Source organism: Arvicanthis niloticus, chromosome X (assembly GCF_011762505.2).
Source record: "Arvicanthis niloticus isolate mArvNil1 chromosome X, mArvNil1.pat.X, whole genome shotgun sequence".
In the NCBI taxonomy this organism is placed as follows: Eukaryota; Metazoa; Chordata; class Mammalia; order Rodentia; family Muridae; genus Arvicanthis; species Arvicanthis niloticus.
Genome location: NC_047679.1, coordinates 50,413,629 through 50,420,016, shown reverse-complemented (window position 1 = coordinate 50,420,016; position 6,388 = coordinate 50,413,629). Strand labels below are relative to the sequence as shown.

Genomic DNA, 6,388 nt, shown 5'->3' with positions numbered 1-6,388 from the left:
AAACACCAGAAATGTCTCCTATTCTTGCATGTGAAAATGTTTACAGATTACTTATCTGAACACTCACATACCACAAATTGGGAACTGAAGTCCAGAGAGAAATGATGGCTTGTCAAAAGTAACATATATTAAATCAATGGCAGAACAAAGACTGAAAGTCAGACTCATGGATTTTTAGCAGTATACGTACTTTGCTGCAGATATCTTCTGAAAATGGTCTTTGCCCATAAAGTATGATGTCTTTCCATGCAGAGTAAACCAGTAAGTCGTCCCTAGATAGAGATGCACCCCTCCGACGATTCTGAGCAAAAACGGGTTGACAATATGGGTCTTATTATTTAGGTCACTGATTGGTGAGTGAAAAGTTAAAGAATGAAAGTAAATATCTTCAGAACCAAGGGAGAGTATGGAATTTCTCTAGAGAAGCTTGCCAAAATATATGTTATGATATATTCAACTCTGCAGAGAGCTATTAAAGATGCTTCATTCTATATTTTGTATTAGAAGTTCACCCCAGTACAGCATTAGAATAGTAAAGGCTCAGAAAATTCTGTTTAAAAAGACCTATGTGAACAAATAATTCCAAAATCTATTTCCCTTTGAGTCTATTTTTTCTTTTTGCCCTCCTGCCCCAGACCTAATTATTTTTTCTCAGAGGAAAAAAAAACCCTTTTGGTTACTACCCTGTATGCACTATAGCATTGGAATAGCCACAGTTTGATTTATTTTTTTCACAAGACCCTGATTGGTATTTGACCTATATAGCCAAAAGTTATGAACTAGTAAAACATCAATTAATTGGTAAACATTTATTAAATAATTAAAATGTTGGACAATGGTAGGAGAGACAGCAATCAAGCAAGTATAATAAGGTCTAGACTCTTACAATATAATAGGGAATTCAAGAACATACCATGGTAAAAATTCACTGATGTCAGAGGATATATTGGATGGTAGGACATGTAAGAGCACATATCAATATGTATTTAGCCAAGGAGTAAAGAAAAGTATAGGGTAACTTTCAATAGTGCCCAGAGAAATTAGAATGTGGCAGGGTCTGAAAGTCCAGGGAAGAGAAATAAGAAGGTTGTTTTAAGGAGGATAAAAGCAAAGAGGAAAAGAGAAAATGTAGGTGAGGTTAAGATGTGCTCCAAAGGCCAGACCGTGAATATTTATTTCCTACTTTCTCATGGAATTCATGATGCTTGTATGAAAATTCTCCTGTCCTGGCTGCAAGAAGAGGAATGTGAAAGAAGACATTAATATTAAATCAAATAATACTCTCATTACCAGTATCTCTTATGTATTTTCAAGACCACTGTGCATCTTCACAATGTACAGAGATGCATACAAGACTGGTAGACCCCCAAAGCTGCATCGCTCTTATTCTGATGTCCTCTGAATAAATGTTGTAGTTCCCTCAAAGCCAGAGAGCTTCATGTTTCATAAGCATTTGTATATAGTCAGCAGTCTATTTGCTCTGTCCTGGACCTGGAGCTGATAGGCATGAGCCACACTTGGGGTATTTGACAAACTGACACTCTACCACACAGAGTGTCCAACTCAGCTTGTCAAATACACGGAGCGTGACACTGCTGAAGGCCAGATCAGGAGCCTCCACTGGGCAGCAAGAACATGCTGGAAGATGTGCACCTGAAAAGAGAAAAAAATGGGGCAATTATGTCTTACCCTGAGCGTGAGACAAATGGCAGACACTAACATAACTGGCTAAGACACCAAAAGAGGGAAGTGAACAAAACAGGCTAAAGCTCCAAACTAAAACAAGGATCCTGAGTGTTTGTCTGGAGATTCTAGTGCCCATGCCTCAATTAGCTCTTGTATTTAGGTGAAACATGAAAATTTTGTCATCATTCTGCCTCCATGATGTGAAAAGCCTCAGAGACAATATCTGTGTTCCCTCCTCCTACCAACTTCTCTCATGCCATGTTCATCTTAGTTATGTACCTAGATATTGATTCTTAAAACTATACTTAAATTCGATCTCTACCATTAACTAGCTGAACACCTTAAATAAATGAGTTTATGTCCCTTAAACCTAGGTTTTTTATAGCCACAAAAATGTGCTAGAAATCAGGGTGAGGATATGTGATAATGCATATAAAGCCATTAATTTAGTATGTGTTACCTAACAAATGCTCAAAAATTGTGGTTGTAGCCAGGTATGATAGTACATGTGTGAATACAAGCTTTCATAGACAGAGGTAGGAGAACCTCAGGCCTAAAGTCAATCTAGACTATGTAATATGACCCTTTCTCAAACAAAAAAGAAAACAACCAAGGTCTAGGGATAAAACTCAGTGGCAGAATCCTTACCTAACATGTACCTTTGTATCTCCCATACATAAAAAAGTGGCTAAAATGTATTTTAAAATTAAAATAAACAAAAAATAACAGAGAAAACGATTGATAATTTATTTAACAGAATTGAAACAATAATTTCTTGTGGCCTTAGCTGGCTTTGTCTAACTTGGCTGCCCTTTCTCATAAATAATAAAGAATTAATACTATTAAAATGCCTTTTTAAGTCACCTAGTTTTACAGATTCAAGATTCTAAATGAGAAAATGAAGTCTGATGTTTAGGGAAAGACTTGCGAAAGGAAATAAAATAAGCTGTTTACAGTTTGGAAGTTGTATCATCCATCAGCTCATTGTGTCCCTTGGCTGACCACCCCACCACTTGTTTTTGCCTGCTGTTTATATTTCCCTGCAAAAAGGGAAAGGAAGAGCAACAAAGAGCAAAACAGGCAGTGGATTTTGCAGGGCGGCACTAAGATGTTTGAACTCATAGCTACCAGGGCAGTGAAGTAGCTGCCATAAGACCCAAGCCGTCACAATTTATTTGATATTTTATTTAACCTCATGATCCTGTTACTTAAAATGCTTGACAGTATCAAATTCTGTCCTACCAAGATCTAATGTTTTCTTAGGCTTCAATTGTCTTCTCTAGAAATGGAGACAGAAGTTTTACATCTCAAGGTGTTTGGAAATTGTTGGATGAGATTTCTAGAGCTTTTTATAGGTGTGATTAAAGAGACCTATTTCAAACTCTGGAGCTAGTAAAAGCCAAGAAAAGTGATTAAAAGAGAAAGGAGTAATGGACTATTAGTTTTGGTTTTCCTGTCACCATTTCTGCATATCACCTGCTGTAAGAAGAGCTGGACCCTTTGGAGGTATTCATAGCCTCTCAATTGCCCTATGTGACCTCATATACTCCACAAAAAATAGAAAAGAGCTACGTATAAAAGGGGCTAAAGAGTCCTAGTGCATTGACTTAAGAGATTATTATAAATACTGTTTTCCAGGATTGATGGATGGACTCAGTCCTTAAGCTGGATATATGCCTGTTTCATTTTCAATCTTCATGTTCCAGTTCACACCTATTCAGAGAAATACATAGAAGAAAATCAAGTTTAGTTGATTAAGGTTAATCAGACCCATCAAATGAAGACATAGATGACTACATGGGGTGATAATTGGAGGACTCCAAAGTCTTCTATTTGTCATTTATCTGATTTGAAATGGCATGAGAATTTATTCCCATGAGAGTGCAAAGTATTTCATTGGATAGCTCCACAAAGCTGCTCCTAATGAGAACTAGAATAGTCAGTCTTCATGAAGGAAATTGCAAGGCATAAGATTGGTAAAATAAGTATAAGATTTTACCAAAAATCTATAAATGTCCAGAATAAGCCACATATCAAAAAATATATTTGGTGATAAAGAAGTACTCAGGACCATGTCCAAATATCTAGATTTCTTCCACTATAAGGAGAGTCACCTGCCTCAGTTGCAGAATACCCATTATTTCTTGGTATCTCAGTCCTCCTAAAGCAGAATAAAAAGAGCACCAGCCTGGGATTAGACTGAGTTGTGCTACAGGTTTTCTGTGTGGTCTTAGGCAACTACCTTTTCTTCTCTCTGGACCTTTGTTCTATTTATACTTCCAAACTTTATTTTATATGACTTTTTAATTCTAAATTGGAGTAGTGACTTATAAGACTAGAAAAGAAAGAATCTTTCATCTTTCAGTCATACCTTTTAGCCCACCAGTAGTTTTCTAAGGGATATTCAGCTCTGCCTAGAGGTCTACATTCAAGCAGCAGTCTCATCTTTCCCAGCCAAAGGCTGGTAATCTTCAAAATAAGTGACATAGAGACTAAGACATTAGACAGCATCTCACCTTTGTCTTTCTCTTCTTTGCAAAAGAGACTCAAGCACTGAGTGCTAGACTGCAGAAACAACTCACCCCCCAAAAAAGTAACAGATGTAGGACAAAATTTAAAATGCTATTCAGAACTCCTAGCTCCTAGGTCTGATGAGCATTTAACTTTTATATGACTATCTTCTAAAAGCCATTATTTGTTAGAAGTTATTGTGTCCCTTGTCTCTATCACACACTCTAGGATAGAAAGCCAATGGAAAACATCAGTCTTATCTTTGACCCTTTATCAATAACTAGGATCTGAGAGTCAGTTAGGCATATCCAGAACACTGTTAGCTGTTTTGGGCACTGTTTCAGTATGGAAATCTAAGAGAACAAGTAGATACTATACCTGTCATTGAAGTGGTGCCTTTGTCTTAGATGGAATATAGGTGTTGAGCCGAACTATAGAGGCCACAGAAAGCTGAGTTTTATGTTGTGAGCAGGAAGGTCACATGTTCTGAAGGACTCTTGGTGTCATGAAGAGGAAACAGAAATGAGGAAGATAAAGTTGAGGCTAACCAACGGAAATCTGGGTACAAAGTGACAAAACAGAGCTATTGTGAAAGGAGTAGTTGCTAGTGCAGCAATAGCTCCTACTGCTCTGTCCCCACCCATTCTCAACCAACCTCCAAAAACACTGACTTCCCATGCTGCAGAGTGGGAAAGTGGGAAGTTACAAGTTGCCTTTGGGTTCTGCCCAAGGGGCAAGGAAGTTTCCCTAGAGCAATTGAGGGAATTTTCAAATATTGGAGCTATGACACTATCTAATGAAAATTTATTGTCAAAATGTAAAAATTGAAGCAAACGTGGCAAATCTGAAATTTGATACTGCACCATTTCCATCAAACCTGTGTTAGTCTTATTCCTTGAACATGCCTTCTGGTCCTGGAATAGCACTTTTACTTCTCTCCTGACATACAGAACCAGCTACATAATTGCCAAGGCCTAGCACAAACTAAACATAATAGATTCACTTTCAACCCCTTTTTAAAAAACAAGCTAGTTCTCTTTGGGGTATGACTGTTTTTCCCATGATTCTAGATCCCTAACTATAGAAAAGTTTTGAAAGATTAACAATTAGAGAACGTAGACACTTTTAGGTCTTTATCTCCAGAAATGGGAGCTCCTCCTTGCTCCATCTTTGCTGCAGCACAGTTGTGGAAGTAAATATCAGGCCACAGGTGGCTGGGGCCCAATGTATTCCTGAGTACATCACAAAGGGCAGTTCTCCTGAGAAGTCAGCACCTACTGGGTCATCTTGAAGATCATCTAATTTAGCATGTATCCACTGTGGATGTAGGTGAGCTCTCAACATTAGGGCTGGACCTCTCAACACTACGTGGAATGTCTTCCCAGTATGCAGCTTGATCTAGACTTCAAACATGGCTTGAGGTAGTCAGAAATGTTGCTAGTGTATTGTTCCCTTCCTGTGAGGCTCAGAGAGTCTGCATTCTCACTCCAAATGCATACCAAACCACAAGGGGGACAAGCCACATTCTAACCAAGTTAATGTAGTGAATATGCTGCTAAGTCTCTGGCACATACTGTAACTAAAACGGCTTGTCTAAGCAAACAACACCAGGAACTAATGGTGAAAGCAGAATCTTCATTCAATTGTTGCTCTAGAAGTTAGGATGGTTTAAAATCTATTTTATAAACAACAAAGAAAGTTAAACGGTAGCTAAACTAAAAGATAATTATACATCTTTAAGTCAATGTGACCTTCAGGATGAGAAAGGAAACTAAAGAATTTGAGAAGACAATAAGGTAGTTGTATGCTGAAGCTCCGTGTTCACAATCCCCAGGAAGTCTTCATTTACAACAGGAAAGATGATGGATTCTTATTTAGGTTCTTCGACTTTGAATTCTAACAACATAGAGGATAAAAGATGGTAGCAGGTCCTGTGATGTTTTCAAGTTCTTCTTGAAATAAGTTTGACTATTTGCAGTACTTACTAACTTAGTACTTAGTACCTTCCACCTAAATTAGTGGAAATAAAGCCCTGGGTAATATTCAAGCTTTTGTAAATCTGTTCATGTCATATAAAATTTTGTAAGTTCAGACTCAAGCAAAAAGATACCATCCTAAGAGTTGGGAGTGTGAGGACTTAGTCTCAACTCTGTCTTTTTTTTCTCTAAACAGCAGAGGTGGGAGTCATTGT

General features: G+C 37.7%; 1 long non-coding RNA gene across 1 annotated transcript; it reads right to left on the bottom strand.

Moving 5' to 3' along the window:
• Positions 1 to 790: 790 nt before the first annotated feature.
• Positions 791 to 4,710, bottom strand: LOC117695317 (uncharacterized). Its single transcript, XR_013106088.1, has 3 exons — positions 4,576 to 4,710; positions 3,315 to 3,399; positions 791 to 1,653 (listed from the first exon to the last, which is right to left on the bottom strand). It is a non-coding gene; the product is annotated as an uncharacterized LOC117695317 (long non-coding RNA).
• Positions 4,711 to 6,388: the final 1,678 nt, after the last annotated feature.